Here is a 21,338-nt window from a genome sequence, read left to right on the forward strand (position 1 = left end):
ACTGAACCCAACAGCCAGCATAAAACAGCCAAAGAGGTCTCCTAACCTTGCATAAACCAGAAAAGTACCCACACACTGTACAATTCAACAGTGTTTAAGAAGAAAACTAATTAATTTCTAAGAATCTTTTGTGCGGGAAGTAATCTAGCAAACTACATTTCACTTAGACTTTTTTTTTTCTGTAGACAAATACTCTTTGACTAGCTTTGCTTTTTAAATACCAGCGCTTTACGTCTCAAACAGTGATGCTTTGGTTCCTAACTTCATTTTGTTTACTCAAGAAAAAGATAAAAACAAAACGCATGCCATAAACAACTTTTTTTTTTTAATGCCATCCCCAAAGCCTAACTTTCAAGTGCACTTTGGAAACTGGCGGTCTAATTAAACAAGGAACCAGTGAAGCCATTACAAACAATGATGCTTTACACTCAATAATCAACTGACGTAAGACTATCCGGACGCCTTCATTTTCAGAGAACCCTTTCAAATTTCACTGTCCCCACGCTGGAGTAGCTGAGTGAAAGTGAGGAAGAAACAAACTAATAACTCCTATGATCTTCTGCACATAAACCGGTCGCTGAGGTCCAGAAGAGACCACTACAACATATGCCATTTTAGAAACGGGCCTCGGAGAGTTACTGCCACATCCTAAGTGGCTTTAGACCTCATCGTGTCAAAACGACGTCTCGTGTGGTGCCAAGAAAAATACACTATCTCGCATAAACTACGTGCCTCCCGGGTCAGAGACCCTATAAGTGACACTACACCAAGACCAAGGAACGGGTGACTAGGGATGGACAAGAGTCGCTAGCTCGGCGTCTCCATGACTCCCCCGCCCCGCGTGCAACTCGGCTCTAACTGGTCGGGAAGCAACCCCGCCCCCCTCCTTCCTCCCGTCCCCACGATTGGCTTACCGACACCCGGCAGGTCAGCTCCCCGCCTTCGATTGGCTCACTGCCCCATCAGTCACACGCAGCGAGATTCGGGTCGGTGGGAGGGGAAGGCGTTGGAGGAGGTGGAGTGGGAGTGGGATTAGAGGACGAGGTGGCGGAGGAGGTGTTCAGGCTTGGTCCCCGGTTTGGGAAAGTTTCCCCTACCAGTGACAGACCCAGAAGGTGTTAGGCCCGGTCCAGCTCTGGGCCAGTGCAAAGGGCTCGGGTCCCCGATTCCCGCCCCTCGGTCCCGCAGGCCCCGGAAACCACTAGAGGGAGGGGGAAGAGGGAGGAACCATCTAACCAGGGACCGACCCACCCCCGATCTCGGAAGAGGCGCCTCCGGGACTCCCCGGAGGGGCGAGGGGCGGGGGACCGGGAGCTCCACAACGCAACGACGACCCCGGCCCCCTCCCTCAGCAGCCCCCAGCGGCCCGAAGGAGAAGTGTCCCGGGCGCGGGGCGTGACCGTCGCGAGTCGGCCGGGAGGGCCCCTCCCGCTTCCCGCCTGGGGCCCTGAGGGCCTGTCCCTTCAGGGGCGGGGAGAAGGGGGAGAGAAAAGGGGGCGCTGGCGAGCCAACCCGGAACCTCCCGGACCGCCTCCCGCCCCCAGCCCCGGCCCCAGCGCGCCTCCTGCACACATGCCCGCACCCAGAAAGTTAAGTCAGGGGCGAGCCCAGCTCGGCGCCGCCGCGGTCCGGCCCCCGGCTCCCCGCCCCCACCGCGGCCCGGCCTGCTTGGCCCGAGCGCGCCGCCCGCCCCGCCCGCCGCAGCTCTTTCCCGTCCGCCCGCGGCGCGCGGTGCCCCTCGCCCCCCGCCCCCGGCGCTGACACGGGCCCGGCCCGCCCGCCGGGCCGCCGATCCCCTCCTCCCAGCGTCTCACCCCGCCGGCCGCCCCTGACATCGCGCTTCACCTTCACACACCCCCGAGCATTTCCCGAGTCCTGCCTCCCCTCGCCCGACACCCACCCTCCGCTGCAGTCGCTCCGCGTTTCCATTAAAGAATGCACCTTCTCAGGATTCACCTTCCCGTCTCAGCCCCTCTCCCCCTGAGGGGACAGGAGCCTCGGTTCTCGCCAACCCCGCACCGAGCGGGCGGGCTGGCGGGCGCCAGGTTCCTCGGGCGGGGGCCGCGCCCGCGCCCCCGGCCTCCCCGCCGCGACTCGGCTCTCACCTCTCGCCGGCGCCGCGGGCTGCAGCCTCCGCCCGCCTCGCGCTCCGGGACTCGTCTCCAGAGCTCTCGCAAAGCGCTGGAGCGCCTCCTTTCTCTCCCAGGGACTCCGCGTCTCCCTGCCGCTTCCCGCCCTCCCCACCCCCCAAGCCCCAACTCCCCAGCTTCGCGGCGCCTCCGGGATGCAACTCCCGTTTTCCGCACACTCCGGCAGCGGTCCCCGCACACAAAAACAGCCCTTTCCGCGGCGCACGGTTCTGCCGGGCTCGGCGCAGGAAGGGCAGTCGCAGCCGGGGGTGGGGACGCGGCGCCCCCCGCCCGCCGCCCGCCTCCCGCCCTCCCTCACGGCCCCCAGGGAAGGCGCGGTTACCGGCTCGGGTCGGTCACGCCGTCAGGTGCCGGCTGCCGTCGGCGCTGACCTTCGCCGCCGAAGCTGTGGCTGAGGCTGCGGCCGCCATGTTCCCGTGTTAATAACTGCTGCCTGGTTGTTTATTTCAATGGAGATCCTCCCCCAACTCCCTCCTCCTCCTCCTCCTCCGCGTCTCCGCACTTGCGGAGAGAGACACAGACCGCGCGAGCTCGCGAGCAGGGGAGGGGGCTCGGGAGCCAGGCCGTCTCTCCCTCCGCCTCCCTGGCCGTGGCCGCCGCCAAGTCCTGTCACTGGGGAAAGGACGGGGCGGAAACTTGCCTCCTGCGCCCCCGGGGAGGGGGCAAAGGTGGACGGAGGGTTCTCCGGGGAGCAGACCCTGGCCGCGGGGTCCGCAGCATCTCCGTCGGCAGACTCCTCTGAGAAGGCGACTCGGGGAGAGGTGAAGAGTGAGGGGGAGAGGGAAAGGGGACAAAGTGGGTGAATGTGGAAAAGGGAGGGTGACCTATGGGTGGCTGCAAGTGAAGGGAGAGTAAACAGATGACTCCATGGGAGGGCAAAGGGCAGTGCCAAAAAAGAAAGCGAGAGAATAGGACAGGCCGGGGCTGCAAAGTGGAGGCAGTGGGTTCTTGGGGCTGCAGACGGCAGGGAAGATGCCCCGGACGAAGATCGGGGAAAGTCAAGTGCCAGCTTCGTCTCGGGAAAAGCCTCCCGCCGGCGCGCAGACCGGGCCCCTCTGCCAGCAGCCTGCCCCCCTAGGGCGCACCTCACACGCCCAGCGTCTGCTGCTACAGCCCGGAGGTGCCCCCTCGTCCATCAAGTCTCCCGCTCCTACGAGGATAGGCTTCTCCTGCAGCAGCCGTAACTCCAGAGGGGATGGAGGGATGCGACTGCAGGAGGCGAACTGAATGGCGTGCCACCCAGCAATCGCATAATAAAGCAAAAGAGCCCACAGTGTGTAAAACTTAACCTGGTGGAGCATTCTTGTCCCAGGATGAATCACAAAAGTTTTTTTATTGGAAAGACCACTTTTTAGAGTCAGAAAGCGATGTTGGGGGACGCAGGAGAGTTGCGCCAATAGTTGGAGGAGGATTCTCATTTGAATATTACTTGGATTAGTTTTATGCTTTGGAAAAGCAAGGTCTTCCCAACTTAGATATAATTAGTTGGAAAAAACGAACAGCATTTGCATAACAGATTTCCTTATTTGTAGTCTTATCAGAAAGGTCACTTGCCATAGACCATAATAGTGTTTATTGAACACATACTATGTGCCTGGCAGTATCCTGAGTAATTTATATACGCTATAGATTTTGATACTCAAGTTTTACAAGGTAATTACCATTTTTATCCTTCACCAAAAAACTTAAAGAAATAAAGTAATTTGCCTAGGATTATACAGCCAGGAAGCTGGAGAGGATTTGTGCCCAGTCCTGGCGGGCTCCAAAGCCCACACTTTTAATGTTTTCAACCTCAAATTTGTGGGAATACTACCAATTTTATTTTGGGAAAGAAAATGTGTGTGTGTGTGTGTGTGTGTGTGTAGATGGAAAATGGAAGTCTATTACAACAAATTGTTAGCACTGGGGAGTATAATAAGTGGGTGTGTAAAGGGGTACTTCCACGTTTCTTTTGTACACTTAACTACAGTGTTCATAATGTTTGCATTGACTGTGTATTAATTTAAGTAAACTTTTAAAGATTATTTAATTGCCTTGCATAACAGAATTATGTTCCCTGAAAACCCACAGCTCTCCAAAAAAAAAAATGGAGAAATGGAGGGTTTTTATGGATTGTCTTCTTCCACCAAATACTAGTTCATAGCATTCCTACAATGAGGGTGTAGTCACCTGAGGTCTGTCACATTGCTGCCCTCGGATCTTTTCTCCTGTCTTCACCCCAACACTGAGTTGTGATAAAGGAAAGATTCTCTCTCTTGATTTCTTTTTGGCAGAAGTCCTGAGTCCATCAGTCCTCTGCAACAGTGTATTTCACACTGTCAAAAACCACCCATTATATCTGTGCAAACAACTCCCCATTGCATTTCCATATTTCTCAATAAACTTACTACATGCTCAAGATACATGACTGTTTCACAAAAATAAAACAAACAAATCTGACAGCAAAGCATAGTAAGTTCTATGTCCAGCTGCTACTCAATTGCCTGGAGCCTTGAGGAATCCTGTAACTTCTGCTCTCCAATACAATCTCTGGGCTCCTTCAGCACTTCATGCTGTCGTTCTAATAATAATGTGTTGTAGTGGAGTTGTTTATGTATTAGTCTTTCTCCTTCACTACACTGTAAACTAATCAGGCCTCTCAACCACATCTTGTTCTAATTTGTCCATACTGTGGCTCTCACGTAATGTTTTTGTGTTTAACTGAATCTGTAAAATATAAACGCTAGTATCTGATCCAATCTCCATGTCCCCTTCCCCACCTGACCCTCCAATACCTTGCTCTTAAAATACGTTTATAAAAAATGTTTTCAGTATTTTTATAGAACTTAGATTCCTATGAGACCTCAGAATAATTGTTACAGAAACTAGCCGTGAGTATTAGTGAATTATCACTATGATAATGTAAAACGGAAAGGAAGAAAACGCAGTAAATACGTTGATTTAATGATGCAAAGAAAAAAAAAAGCAAAGATATAGGAACTAGGTATATTACCAACAGAGGACAACCCAATAAGGAAAAAACTGTGGGCACAAAAATTGTGGGTACAAATCATAAAGGGGAAGGAAATTACTGAAATTTAGTAGAAGCAGAAACTTGACAGACTGAATGGATGAGGCAAGTAGACAAACCAAAAAAAAAAAAAAAAAAAGGCCAGCCAAATTATAAATGCAATATGAAGAAAAATGATAGTTTATATATTTAACAATATGCCTAAAAAAAATGAGAACAATGTGAGTATATAGGGTAAAAAATTTCTATTTTGGCTGCCTCTCTTCCCCAATTTCAAGGTACTTACTGTCTTCATACTTAACCCACATAAAAAATGGAAGATTCAATACTATTTTTGTGTTATTAATACTACCAGCATGCATCATGATATAATGAGAGGTAACATGGTATGGTAAAAACAACAACAACAACAACAACAACAACTATAGAAGACAGGCAAATAAACATGAACTGCACTTTGCTACTTACTATGTGACCTTAGACAAGTCACTAAATATCTGTTTCTTCATCTGTATAACTGTTGCATTACTCAAACAAAATGATGTAAATAAGTGTACTTTAACTCTCAAACTTTTTATACAAACATGAAGGGATATTATTATGTTGACTAGATCTGTGCATAGCAACAGTTGCCTCTATTTTGGTACACTCTACTTTCAAATTGTGAAAGTGAAAACCTATAGTTCATCCCATTGAAATGTAATTATTGGAAGGGAGGATCAATTAAAACATTCGTTTGACAATTTGATTACTGAGAACAACTATTTGACCAACCGTTCATTCTTATTGCTTGCTTTTTCCAAATCCCTGAAATATTATAGCTACAATAAATGTGTCTAATATAGGTCAAGCACATTATACATATTTTTATTTCTAGTCGAAGTAGGCCTTACATGCATTATTGTTTCCATTTTACATATGAGAAAACCGAGGTTCAAAGAAATTAATTTATGCAAGATCATAAAGCTGATTTTGCAGCATGGCTAACAGATTGTGCTGAGATTCTGTTCTCCATCACTGAATACCCCTACCACTTTAGGCAACACATGCTCTTCACCTTTTTTTCCTCAGTACCTATAACAATGCCTAGAATACAATACAGCCTCAAGAAATGACCATGAAATAACAAGTAAATGAATGAGGGGCTCCCACAAATCATACTGAACACTGTCACAAGATTAATATACCCACTTTTATTCTATTACTGTCCCACTTGAAAACACTTAATCCTTCATTGCCTACAGAATACAATTAAAATCCTTTATGTTATACTCTTCAGTATAACGCTATTTTTTTTCTAGCCATATCTTCTGAAATAGTAACAGCAACAAAATACTTACTGTACCTTCACTCATTCCAGGGTGTTCTGGAATTGACTGAGTTTCAATCTTGGCTCTTACTAACTGTGTGAACTTAAGAAGCAAGTTATTTAGCCTCTTTGCAAATTTTATGCAATGCAATAAGGTAGGAAAATAAAAAGAAAGGAAGTAAAACCATCTTTATTTACTGATGATGTGATTGTGGACACAGTTCAAAAGAATCTATATACTATTAAAATGAATGCAAGATCACAGGATATAGGTCCACATACAGAAATCAATTATATTTCTACATAGCAAGAAATGATTGGAAAATGATATTTTTAAACATTTACAAAAGCATAAAAAACACAAAATACTTAGGAATCTACTTAACGAAAGATGTGCAAGATAGACTCAATATTGTTGTCAGCTCTTCCCAAATTGATCTCTAAATTTATTACAATCCCAATCAAAATCCCAGCAGGTCTCTTCAGTGAAAATTGAGATGCTAATTTTAAAATTTATATGGAAATACACATTATCAAGTAAAGCCAAGACAAAATTGAAGAAGAACAGTTTGGATAACTGACACTACTGATTTTAATACTCACTATAGAGCTACAATAATTAAGACAATGTGATATTGGTGTAAAAATAGACAAATACATCAATGGAACGGAATAGTGAGTCCAGAAATAGATGTCTAAATACACAGTCAATTGAATTTTTACAAAGTCATTAAAGAAATTCAATAGAGAAAGAAAAGTCTTATCAATAAATAGTGTGAGAACAACTATTTATTGGTATAGAGAATGAATATTGACTCCTACCTCACACCATACATAAAAATAAATTAGAGATGGATCATGGACTTAAATGTTAAAACTAAAGCTATAAAAACCTCCTACAAGGAAAACTGGGATAATAAATAGTTTACAATTTTGGGATAGGCAAAGATTTTTAAAAAGGATATGAAAGACACTAACAGGAAAGAAAAGTAAATGATAAATTGGATTCCATTAAAATTATAAACTTCTGGGGCACCTGGGTAGCTCAGACAGTTAAGCGTCTGACTCTTGACTTTGGCTCAGGTCATGATCTCACAGTTTGTGGGTTCAAGCCCCCTATTGGGTTCTGTGCTAGCAGTGTGGAGTCTGCTTGGGATTCTCTTGCTCTCTCTCTCTGCCCCTCCCCTGCTGGTTCTCTCTCTCTCTCTCTCTCTCAAAATAAGTAAATAAACTTAAAAAAATTAAAATCACAAACTTCTTATCAAAAATGCCACTAGGAAGAGAAAAGGCAGTCCACGGATTGGGAGAACATATTCGCAATACACCTATCTGGCAAAATAACTGTATCCAGAATAAGTACAGAACACCTCCAAATTAATAATAAACAACTCAATAACAAAATGGACAAAAGACTTGAAAAAAGTTGTTTTACAAAAGTATGTGAATGATCAATAAACATACAAAAAGATGCTCAAAGTCACTGGTCATCAGGGAACTAACACAAGTTAAAACAAGAGATACCACTTACACACCCTCTAGAATGGCTAAAATTATAAAGACCAACAATTTCTAGTAATGGCAAGAATGTAGAACAATTGGAACTCTCTTTCATTGCTGGCAGGACTATACAACCACTTTGGAAAATACCGTGGCACTTCCTTTTAAAGTTAAGCATATACTTACCATATGACCCAACGGTTCTCTCCTAAGTATGTACCTAAGAAAACCTTGATCTGGGTGATGGTCACATTTTGACAATGGTTCGTCAGAATTATTGAGTTGTACGGCTAGAATTTTTTCACTTTGTTATCTGTAAATTATACCTAAACAAAATACCATTTTGGCATCTAAAAACATGGAATGAAAGAGAACTTCTGCAATATAATGAAGTGTATATACAAAGCGCCTCTAACACATGTCAAACTGAATGATGAAACATTTACAGCTTCTCCCTCAGATTAGGAAAGAGAATTGGGGGTGGAATGTCCACTATTACTATATTCAATATTTTACAGGAAGTTCTAGCCAATGTGATTTAAAAAAAAAAAGTGTAACTATTACTAAGGAAGAAATAAAACTATCATTTGCAAATGGCATGAATGTTCATGTAGAAAGTCCAAAAGAATCAACAAACTATTAGAATTAAATTTAAGATCTCTGGAATGGAAGGTCATTATACAAAATCCAATGGTATGTCTATATGTTGAAAACAATTAGAAAACGAAAACTTGAAATGTACATTGGAAAGCTGTTTGGCAATGTCCTTTAAAGCTGAGCATGTCCGCTTTATGACCCAGTAATTCTACTCCTAAAGTATATATCCAGTGGGTTCCTCAACAAGGGAATGAATAAATTATAGTGTTTTTGCTCAATGGAATACTATATTGAAGTGTAAATGAAAAAAACATCGCTCCATGCAATGATGTGAATGAATCATATATAAAAATAATCTTGAGTGAAAGGTGCCAGATCTAGAAGAATAGCACTGTATGATGTTATTTACATAAAGGTCAAAGACAGACAAAACTAATTTATAGTTGCAGACGCTGAGACGGTTGTTACCTTTAGGGTGTAGGTGGCACCCAGGAAAGCACATGAGGGAGATTTGGGGATGTTGAGAATATCCTATTCCTAATCTGAGTAGAGGTGACATGGGTATGTTCTTTTGGGAAACATTTTATGTACACTCATTCAAGGTACACACATGTGTACCTATGTATATTATATTTCAACTTAAAAAGCATTATTGTATACATTTACTGATGTCTCCCTAACTAGACTGCAAGCTCCTTGAGGACAGGGATCGTATTTTAGATTTCTTAATATCCTGCACAGGTTTTAGCACAGTGAATTCCTGAAATAGTACTTTCCATAACGTAAGAATATACTGGTGCCAATAAAGTTTATTTGGTTTTAGTATAAGTACAAATAGTAAAGTAAAACAACATACATACATATATGTACAAATAAAATCAATTTATGAAGCATTAACATTTTCCTGCGATTCTCCTGTCTCTTATGTTTATCTGAAATAACTCCAAAGTAAAGTTAGCTGTTAGAAATAGAATCTAATAAATTACATGAATATAAGAGTCACAACTCGTGGACTCCGGTAAGAATCAGTATTTGGATCCACGAGGTGTTGGCCTTATCTCATTGAATGTAGAAGTCCATTCAGGTAGGCTGATGGGGATCTTAGAAGAGAGAAGTAGGTTCCAAAGCAGAATCTGAACCCATAATCAGTGTCCCCGGACATTTTGTTGGTTGGTTGGTTGGTTGGTTAGTTGGTTGGTTCACCACATTTTTATCATGGTAAAATAGAGATAACATAAAAATTGCCAATTTAACCATTGTTAAGTGTACAATTCAATGGCATTAAGTACACGCACATTGATCACCACTATCCATCTCCAGAACTTTTTCATGCAAATATGTTGGACACTTTGTTAAATGCATCTGGGACTCTGTTTCTTACCTGAGTCCTACATTTTTAAGATCTTGCACAGCTCGGAAATACTCTATCAGGAAGCTAAAAAAGCACACTCAGAGGGAAAAAAAGACTCCTTTGGTTAAAATTGAGATTGTCATAAAATCCTAAGTCTGGAGGGGGATGTTAATGTGCAATGATAGCCAGGCAGAAAAATATCTTTGAGAAAAAGAGCGCATCTGAATAACAGCTCTTTTTCCTTGGTAAAAGAACCATCTTCTTGCTTCTTTTGAAATAGGCCTTTGTAAACATGGACCACTTGACAAATTGTCCTACTCACCACAAAGCACTCATTCGAGCAATATTTCTTGGGCTTTAAAATATAAAACTCTGTTTTTATTCAAAACATTTACAATGCCAATCAATGTTGTATTTTAATTAGTCTCTTATTTATGAATGTCAGTTTTTGACATCCTTGATTAAATGCCTAGCCTCCTGGCTTGTTTTGTTTTGTTTTTAGCTTTTCCCCAAGATGATTATGAAGTTCTAGACACACAACTACCTGAAAGATTGCAATTGTTCTCTTCTCCCATCCTAAGCACTGTTAGATGATGAATATCTAAGTTTTCAACTGAGTGGTAGGTATGTGAGTATCTATTGTTCTTAATATCTGTCACACATGTTAAAATAGTATTTTGTGTATATTCAGTATTTAGTAAGAACAATTTTGGGGGCGCCTGGGTGGCTCAGTTTGTTGGGCATCTAACTTCGACTTAGGTCATGATCTCGCGGTTCGTGAGTTCCTGCCCCGTGTTGGGCTCTGTGCCGACAGCTCATAGTCTGGAACCTGCTTCAGATTCTGTGTCTCCCTCTCTCTCTGCTCCTCCCCCACTCATGCTCTGTCTCAACAATAAATAAAACATTAAAAATTCCTTCTATGATAAATATTTTACTTAAGCACATGCTTTTGTTACAAAATAACAAAAGCTAATATTTAGATCTTGCTTTTCTTTTAGACTAAGTTTTAAAATAAACTATGACTTTCTAATACTCTCAATCAATGGGTTCTTTCTAGTAAATTCAGTCCCTGATTTACACATGGCCAGCCAGCCACCTGAGATGGGTAAGGTTCTTGTTAGACTGGAACTTCCTTTTCTTTCTGCCTCTGCCTAGAGTTTTCCCCACTCCTGTTTCCCCTCCCCCCTTCCTATGACGGGCTACTCAGCGGTTTCTTTCCCTCTCTTAATCATGGTTTCATTTACAATATCACCATTCCTCCATGCCCGTGTCCTACTCCTCTTTAGAGTTGATTGTTTCCCTTGCTCTGAGTCCCTGCTGCCACCCTGAAGATAAAATACCAAGCTACAGGTGAGTTTGAGTACCCACATTTCCAGAGACTGGCCATGTTAATCTGGACGTGCTTAACAGGGTTCTTACGCAGGTGCAGCAGACTCAGTTCTAATCTCCCACAGAAACACACACATGATGGTTATGTTCTATGACCTCTGCAGGTTCTATGACCACTGCGGGATGTCACAGGTTTTAGGAAGGCAGCTCTGAGAACCTAAACCCCTTGTAAAACTTTGTTTCTGTAGAAAAACATATTCCGCTTCACCATCAGTCAATAAAAAGGGAAATTTCTGAAAGAAGTCCATGAAGATTGCCTGTACTTTTCATCTAAGACTTCAAGTCTTTCACAAAAACATTGCTTTCTTAAAGAGCCTTTTGGCCACAGCTAATAGTTATTTAGGAACTTGCTATATTCACAACTAAGACACATGTGTTAACCAACTTTGGACATGAAGTGTAAGAGAGATAATGCACAAATTATTACCAGTGCTGTTGGATAGGCTTCTTTCCATTTATTAATTCAACACAAATTCATTGGGTTGCTATTCTGTGCAAGGCCATTATCCTCAGCATTGGAGACCCAGCCCTGAACAAAACAGGCAAAACCCCTATCTTAATAGGTTTTACAGAGGATGTAAATACTAGGCACTTAAGTATTTGTTGAATGAATGATTAAATGTGGCGAAGAAAACCATTAGAATATGATAAATATTTATGTTTTACAAAATTCAGTGAAATCAGTGAACAAAGGGGTTGCAGAACATAAATTAGGGGAATTTGTTCCAGCCATCAAGGTTAACATATTTCCTTATTATAATGAAGTAATATCGGGTAGAAGTGTTGGGTGATCAGAACCAGAAGGCCAGCACTCTACCACGCACATGGCCCTGACTTTGCAGAGCACTAGTTAGGAGTCAAGTGCCATCATACCACTACCTCCGTAACTTTTTGCAAATTATAACTTCGAGACCAAAGTTTATTATATCAATAAGTAATTTTGATATATCATCTTAACTGCAAGGACTCAGTGTCAGTTTACGGTAGCATTGTAACAAAGGACAACATTTTACCAAATGCAACAGAGGCTTCATTCTATAATAATTAGGTTACATTTTAAATCCCATCATCATAGATTTCTGTAACATATTTTTGTCTTTATGGTGTTACCTATGATTGCAATCCCTAAAAAGGAAATGTCTATATATCTATATATACAAAGAAGAGAGACAGAGAGAGAAACAGAAACAAAGAGAGACAGAGAGATAAAGATTGAGATAGAGAAAGAGAGAGGTGAGGGGGATTTATTTGAAGGAATGGGCTCATGTGATTATGGGAGGTGGGAAACCCAAAATTTGCAGCGGGGGCCAGCAGGCTGGAAATTCACGCAGGAGTTGATGTAGCGGTCATGAGTCTGAAGGCAGTCTAGAGACAGAATTCCTTCCTTCCTGGGAAAGCTCAGTCTTTAAATGCCTTCAGCTGTTTGGATGTGGAGCATCCACATTATGGAGGGTAATCTGCTTTATTAAAGGTCACTGATTTAAATGTTAAATTTAAAAAAAAACAAACAACTTTCACAGCAACATCTAAACTGGTGTTTGATCACACAACTGGGCATCTCAGCCTAGACAAGTTGACACATAAAATTAACCATCACAGTCTACTGCTTGTCAACTTGACTTTCACACACATCTCCTTAAACCATACTTAATTTCCTAATAAAGACAGTAAAAAAAGTCATACTTCCACTTAACATAATATGACGATCCTGTGTACAACTGAAAGCATACCAACTCCTTCCTAGAAGAGGTTCAAAGTCCTTGGGTCATGTTCATGATTTTCTGGTAACTTAAATATCTGGTAACTTAAATACTATAATGTAAAGTTAATTCTTTTTTTTTTTTTTTTTCGATTTATTTTGAGAGAGAGAGAACACGCATGAACAAGGGATGATGGGTTCCTGGCTCCGTGCTGCCAGCAAAGAGCTTGAGGCTGAGCTTGATCCCACAACCATGAGATCATGACCTAAGCCAAAATCAAGAGTCGGGTGCTTAACTGACTGAGCCACCCAGGTGCCCCCTTAAATACTATGATATAAAGTCGTATATATCTCATAGGATAAGGGAATAAGAGAGGGAGGAAAACAAATATGCAGATAGATACATACACGCATACATACATATGTACACACACACAAGCATATTCATAACAAAATAAAGAAGAAATACTTATAACAAATATGGTCTTCATTCTGTAACTGGTCACATGGTCATAACTGTTATTTACAACTGCCTTCTCTCGCTACCCATTCCATATTCTTCAGCAAGCACCTTGGCTGGTTATGATTCCTTACCCAGTAGGATGTCCCAAACCCTCATTCATGAAGAATCTGGGCCACGAACAGATCTGCCAGAATTAGATTGTTGCAGTTTTCCATTGATTTTAATCCAGGGTATAGTGCTAAGGCACTTCCTGAATATCAGACATACTCTTCCTTACCTCCATTATGTGGTAAGCCACCCAATTTGCCCTTGGTAATTGGGATCAATCAGTTAGCCAGGACAGTAACTCCCTTCTTTGCCTGTTAGTTCAGAAGCATAAGAAACCCAAAGTGGCCTGGCAGCAGTCTTAAATTCTAGTCCATGTAATCACTGCTGTGTCTTCTGATGGAAGCATTCCTCCCTTTGGAACTAAGACCTCTAGACCAGCAGAGCATAAGGTCACAGGGACTGGAAGCAAAAATTTTCCTAGTGGATCACTGGGGTAGTATTAAATGGTGCCACTCCAGTTTTCATCTCTTGACTCTTGGACCCATAAATCCTGACTGTTGCAGAAACAGCACCGTATATTGGATGCCAATTTCGAGTAAATACAGCCTCCTGGAGAACCTTGCCCCAACCCTGCAAGATACTGCCAACTCGCTGGTTCTGTAAGGCAGTCTTCAAGCGGCCATTACACTACTCTATCCAGCCAACTGCTTCAGGATGGTGGGAAATATGGTAAGACCAGAAAATTTTATGAGCATGGACCCACTGCCCCACTTCATTTGTCATGAAGTGAGTTCCTCCATCAGAAGCAATGCTCTGTGGGGGCGCCTGGGTGGCTCAGTTGGTTGAGTGTCTGACTCTTGATTTTGGCTCAGGTCATGGGATTGAGCCCCTCATGGGGATCCATGCTGAGTGTGGAGCCTGCTTAAGATTTTCTTTCTCTCCTCCTGCCCCTCACCCCCACTTGCATGCTCTCTTTCACTCTCTTTCTGTCTCTCTCAAATAAATAAATGAATAAATGAATAAATTAATGGGTGAATAAATGAATAAATGAATAAATAAGAAGCAATGCTTTGTGGAATACCACAATAGTGGACAGGATGACCCATTCTGTGGCTACCACTCTACCTCCTACCCCAGTGACTTTTGTCATCACACAGTGGGTTCATGAACAGTGTGGCCATGATGGCAACACAGACTTTCATTTTCCAAGACAAACCGGGGCTCTGGCCCCCACTGAGTGCCCAATCGGCCAGCAGCAGAGACCAACACTGAGTCCCTTCTATGGCACCATTCTCCAGTTAGATACCTGGTGCCAGGTTGATTACATTAGACCATTTCCATCATGGAAGGGGCAGCATTTGTTCTTAATGGACTAGACACTCTGGATATGAATGTGATTCCCCTGCATGCAGTGCTTCTGCCCAAACTACCATCATGGACTACTTTGCTACAGAGCGCAGTCTCTTTACATTCTGGAAGAGAATACACTAGCACTGAAGCAGTAGTTACAACAGTTACTAACTGTTACAACTGTTACAACAGTTACAACTAGTTACTAACTCAACTTTCTTTTGTAACCGAAAATCTAGTACTTTATTAGCAATATAGCAGTTTTTAATAAACTTGCTCTAAATGCAAAAAAAAAAGTCTTACTCATAAATTACTACTGGTTATAAGCATACTCTCAGCAATCTGGTATATCTGTAGTACCAAATCGAGTGTTCTATTCAGCTTACTTTCTATCAGTGTCTGCAATGGGGTATTGGTGTCAAGCTGAAAAGTTAAAAAAAATTTTTTTTAACATTTTATTATTTATTTTTGAGACACAGAGAGACAGAGCATGAACGGGGGACGGTCAGAGAGAGAGGGAGACACAGAATCTAAATTGGGCTCCAGGCTCTGAGCTGTCAGCACAGAGCCCGACGCGGGGCTCAAACCCACACACCACGAGATCATGACCCGAGCTGAAGTCGGACGCCTAACCGACTGAGCCACCCAGGCGCCCCAAGCTGAAAAGTTTTAGATCCAACCCCCCCACCCCCACCCCGGGGCCTATTTTCAGGATTTCTTTGTAGTAGAAATTTGTAGGATTTTTTAAGAATTTTGTAGGAATTTTGGAGAATATACAGAACAAGATACCCGGATTCTTTGCTGAGCAAATTCTAGTGCATTTGGCTCGATTTCACTGCTAGCTCTTTCTTGAATTTTACTAGGTTATTCATATGTTAAATTTTAAGTAAGGGCATTTTTGCAATTCTTTATGAAGTTTTTTTTTTAATTTTATTTATTTAAGTAATCTCTATACCCCATGTGGGGCTCGAACTCACAATGCCCCCCAGAGATCAAGAGTCACAAGTTCTTCCAACTGAGCCGGCCAGGCGCCCCTTTAAGAAGTTTTTATTTTCAGTCTGCTCACTCTTAAAATAATGGTTTTTTTTTTTTTAATGAACTAAAATGGTACATTTTATGTAGCATATTTGAAGTAAATAGTAAACGATTTTTTTGTAATAGCATCTATTTTTAACTACTGTGCTATTATGCATAATATGTTTTCTTTAAAATTTGTCATTTTTCCCTTCCCTTTAATATATCATTGTGATATTCTTAACTATATTTTAATTCTATTTTGGAATGATTATGCTTTCTTCATGAGCTACTCTTTTACTTTGTTTTTCTTGCTCTTTTCCCCTTCCCTACAGATTGTTTCTATTCTATTCTTGGTCTGTCCTATTGGCCCTCTCTCCTGTATTTTTATTGATTTCTACTTTTAATCTAACTCTGTAACTATCTTTTCCTATAATTCTGAATAACTTAAGTATCATCTATCAAAATGAGCTTTTTTCTATCTTTTATACCAATGTTGAACCAATTCTGTTATTTCAAGGCACCCTCGAATTTAACCTCAGTTTCAAACTTCCCATTTGCTGCTGATATAACTGTGGCGTTTATCTACACCCCACTTTCCTATAATTTCTATTATATTTTAAAACTTGATTTAGATACAACGTGATAAGAACATATTCTATGACTATGCCTGAAATTAGATTCTAAGATACTCTTTATTCAGAGGAAGCCCGTATATGCCTCTATCACAGGATATCACCAAATTTGCTAAGTACTCTTTCTCCTATTACTAGGTGATAAGCTTCTTGAAAGCAGGGGGCATGTGCAGATCTCTAGAGTCTGGCATAGTGTAGGTTTTTAACGACTGAATGAGTAAACGAGAACAGTCAGTTGTGCAATTTCCTTGGTCTTGTCCACAAAACACACTCCCCCCAGCTCGAAATGACACCGAATGGGATTTCTTTTACAGAGGCCAAACCTTCTAATTTCCCAATTGGACTTACTTTACAGCAAAAATATCCTCAGAAAAATGCATTCATTTTAACCTATTCATCCAAGGCAGAAGTTGTCAGCCTCGGCTGAAGATAAGAATCACGTCCTCGTCTCAGTCAAAATAAATTCGGGGCCCCAGAGGTGACTCCAAAGTGCACGCAAGGGTGAGAGCTGTGCCAAAGACAGACCCAACCAGTGGCACGTTCAAAGGAGCAAGGGAAGGAGAAAGATAAGATCCTTAATGCCCTGTGGTGGAGAATTCTTTCCTTTTTTTAATGTTTCAAGTTTTTATTCAAATTACTTATTGGGGGCAGGGGAGGTGATAAGTTTGACAGAAACCCAGCTCTTCCTTCAGGAGGCTGGGGAGGGAAGGGCCCGTTTGTAAAAGTGAACTGTTGTCTTGAAAAATTAAAAGGAAAGATTCTAAGTACCTTCTAAAGAGGCAAACTTTGAAGAGGAAAGAATTTAAAATTTAAATTTAAAACTGAGGTCACAGATTCCAACAAATGCTCATAAAAGGGCCCTTTGAGTTTCTGGGGCTTTTTACAAAAATATTCCGCAGGCTTGCAAATACGGCACATGTATTTGGTATACAGGCTAAGAGAAAGGCATAAAGAAGAATAAAAGTTGACATAGAGAGACTTGACCAGAGGAAAACTGTTGTAAAGACTTAGCGGTCCCCAAATATGTGTCTATCTCGTAACTGCAGTGACATCAAAGCTATCTGGGAACATGGATGAGAACAAGAGAGGATGTAAACCATTGGCATGTTTCAGAGTATTGGACTTGTAGCCGAAAGCTCTAGTTCCTTCTTTGCTACTAGCTTGCTGCACTTTTTTAGGCTGGTCTCTTCACTTCTCCCAGGCTCTGTTTCCTTAGCTGCAAAATGAAGGATTCGAAAGCTTGAACTAAGTGGGTGCTTCCCACAAAGTTGCTCTAAAAGACTAAATACGTGCACCCCCAGACTCAGTGTGGGGTAGCCTGAAGCACCCACCGCAAGACAAAATCTTTTAAAATTCACCTGTTTTGTCTTAAAAGTTTCTGTCCTGGCATGTGAATTATTTCTCAGTAAAGCTGTTTGTTTTCTTTTTCTTTTTTAAGTCTTTGTACTCTTTTATCCCTTAACTATTCTTTTTGTGGGTTTTTTTTTTTCTTTTAAATACGTTGAGCTTGTATTGTATGCAACATGTTACGGGCACCCGGGCAGCTCAGTCGGTTAAGCACCTGACTCAATTTCGGCTCAGCTCATGATCTCACAATCTGTGGGATCCAAGCCCTGCGTCAGGGTCTGCACTGACAGCGTGTTTCCTACCTCAGATTCTCTTTCTCCCCCTCCCTGTGCCCCTCCCCTGCTCGTGCTTTCTCTCTCTCTCTCTCAAAGTAAATAAATTTTTAAAAGCTTAAAAAAATTAAAAGTTTATATTCTGCTTTTTTCAGAGTATGCTATCTACATTTCACACATGTCACTAAAAACACTGCTTTTCTTTCTTTCTTTCTTTTTCTTTCTTTCTTTCTTTCTTTCTTTCTTTCTTTCTTTCTATCTTTCTTTCACTTTTCTTTTAATAGCTATACAATATTCAGTCATCTGGCTGTACTCTAATGTATTAACTGGCTCTGAATTTGGGATATTCATGTTACAGCACAGTGTGTTTTCACCACCATAGTCCCTTAATTCCTTCTGCTTCACTCCGTGTAAAGGCTGAGATTTCTTTATAGTTTCTAATTGAATCCTCTGAAGTGTGAAGATTATAAGATGAAAATAATTTTTTTCTCTTATTACTGCAGTGTGTTAAGCGGTCTCTTGGTGACGTAAGTTGTACTTCATTCTTTCTTAAGATCTTATTGCTAAAGAGGGAAAAAAAGAAACTAACATTTACTGAAGGTCTATCCATACAGGGTCTTTTGTAAAGGTTATCACATGTCATCAACCCAGTAAGGTAATGATTGTATCCCACTTCATGTGATAATAAGCCGAGTCTCAAAGAAACCAGGTAACTGGCTAATGATGTGTAGCACAAAGGTATAAATTGGGTCTGATCTCCCCCAGATCTGTCCCAGGCCATCCTGTTCAGGACACTTTGGTCCCATAGCAGAAGCAGAGGGAGCACACAGCCATCCCAATCCTTCCCTCAGCCCAAATCCCACTGGCCAATCTCTTTTCTTAGTAGTGCAATGGTCTCTCCTGTGATGAGCATCTTGGTTATTATTATTATTTTTTTAAACTTGATTTTTTTTGAAAGAGAGAAAGAGAGCTCATGCTCTTACATGCATGAGTGGGGGAGGGGTAGAGAGAGAGGGAGAGAGAGAATCCTAAGCAAGCTCTACACTGTCAATGTAAGCCTCACCTGGGGCTCAATCCCACAAACTATAAGATCATGACCTGAGCTGAAATCAAAAATCAGATGCTTAACCAACTGAACCACCCAGGAGCCCCAAACATCTTATTTTTTGATAAGGGTCCTTTGATATATACCAAATTGTTTGTCAAAGAATAAATAAATTAAAAAAAAATTTTAAATGTTTATTCGTTTTTTGAGAGAGGTGGGGACAGAGCATGAGTGGGGGAAGGGCAGAGAGCGAGAGACACAGAATCCAAAGCAGGCTCCAGGCTCTGAGCTGTCAGCACAGAGCCCGATGCAGGGCCCGAACCCATGGACCACGAGATCATGACCTGAGCTGAAGTTGGAAGCTCAATGAACTGAGCCACCCAGGCGTACCTCAAAGAATAAATAAACTAAGGATTATTTTAAAGCTTACAGTAGGAGTCAATAAACTTTATCTGCAAAGGGCCAGATAGTAAATACTCTAGCCTTTGCAGAATATGTGCTCGGTGTCCCAACTACTCACCACTGTCCTTGTAGTGGGAGAGCAGCCACCCACAGTCATTGACAAATGGGCGTGCTGTGTTCCAATAAAACTTTATTTAGGGACACTAAAATTTGAATTTTGTGTCATGTTCACTTCTTTTTTTTTTTTTTAATTTTATTGATTCATTTTGAGAGAGAGAATGTGTACCGAAAGGGCACAGGGAGAGAATCCCAAGCAGACCCTGCACTATCAGTGTGGAACATGATGCAGGGCTGGAACCCACAAAATGTGAGATCATGACCTGGGCCAAAAATGAGAGTCAGAAGCTTAACTGACTGAGCCATCCAGGCTCTCCTCTAATGTTCACTTCTTACAAGATATTCTTCTTCTTTTGATGTTTTCCCATCCATTAAAAAATGTACAAACCATTCCTAGCTCATAGGCAGTAAAAAAAAGTCTTCATGGGCTAGTTTACCCCCAGCCTCAGCTGTAAGTAGGTAAGGTGTTCAAATGTAATGCTTGCTGTGGTCTACAGCTCTAGGTGAGTGAGTGATAGGGTATATGTGGGTTATGTTCTATTTGGTCCATTAGGAAAATTCTAAAAGATGTAGAATAAATCAGTCAATAAATCCCTATTTGTACCTTAACGTATGTTGATAGTAGGTAAGTGATATCAGAAACGCATCTCCTAGAGGCCAGGCAATAATGAATCCCCTCCATAGCAGTGATGTGCTTAGCACTCTCATTTCCTGGAAGGCATCCTTGCACTAAGGATGATAGGTCTTGATATTTCCACCTTGCACTTCCCCTTTAAAGACTGCCCATCACTAGGTCAGCCACTCCCTCCTGTGGCTACATGGTAGACTTAAACCTTAAACCTGCTCCCCTCTAGGCACTTGTACCCCAATGTTTACAGCAGCACTCTCAACAATAGCCAAATTATGGAAAGAGCCTCAATGTCCATCAACTGATGAATGGATAAAGAAATTGTGGTTTATATACACAATGGAATACTACGTGGCAATGAGAAAGAACGAAATATGGCCCTTTGTAGCAACGTGGATGGAACTGGAGAGTGTGATGCTAAGTGAAATAAGCCATACAGAGAAAGACAGATACCATATGGTTTCACTCTTATGTGGATCCTGAGAAACTTAACAGAAACCCATGGGGGAGGGGAAGGCAAAAAAAAAAAAAAAAAGGGGTTAGAGTGGGAGAGATCCAAAGCATAAGAGACTGTTAAAAACTGAGAACAAACTGAGGGTTGATGGGGGGTGGGAGGGAGGGCAGGGTGGGTGATGGGTATTGAGGAGGGCACCTGTTGGGATGAGCACTGGGTGTTGTATGGAAACCAATTTGACAGTAAATTTCATATATTAAAAAAATAAATAAATAAATAAACATTAAAAAATAATAATAAAATTAAAAAAAAAACCTGCTCCCCTCTAAACCCCCTGCCACCACCCTCATTCCTCTTTCACCTCATTTCTTTACTACCTCAATTCCAACAATCCTTCCGCACCATTGAAACCTCTAATCAATTGTTCCTATTACCCGCCTCTTTTCCTTCTCACTCAGACCCTCCCTTTCCTCCTCAAGCTGTCTAAATTTCAAGGTCAATCCTGACCCTGTCTTCCTTGCTTATGCCCTCAGGGGCTGATTTTTAGTAAGCAGGTTAGGT

General features: G+C 42.0%; 1 protein-coding gene across 15 annotated transcripts in view; it reads right to left on the reverse strand.

The window, feature by feature from the left end:
• NCOA2 (nuclear receptor coactivator 2) overlaps window positions 1-3,054 on the reverse strand; it is a 291,324-nt gene extending 288,270 nt beyond the window's left edge. For 5 of the 15 annotated variants that reach the window (XM_060610724.3, XM_060610721.3, XM_060610720.3 and 2 more), the window contains exon 1: window positions 2,473-2,587. The gene's annotated coding sequence lies outside the window, so the exon portion shown is untranslated. Of the gene's footprint in view, window positions 1-914; window positions 1,569-1,900; window positions 2,040-2,105; window positions 2,221-2,472; window positions 2,588-2,790 lie in introns of those variants that run through there. The other 10 variants (XM_060610725.3, XM_060610713.3, XM_060610717.3 and 7 more) reach the window with 5 other exon arrangements.
• Window positions 3,055-21,338: the final 18,284 nt, after the last annotated feature.

The sequence above is a fragment of the Panthera onca genome, chromosome F2 (genome assembly GCF_046562875.1).
Source record: "Panthera onca isolate mPanOnc1 chromosome F2, mPanOnc1 haplotype 2, whole genome shotgun sequence".
NCBI lineage: Eukaryota > Metazoa > Chordata > Mammalia > Carnivora > Felidae > Panthera > Panthera onca.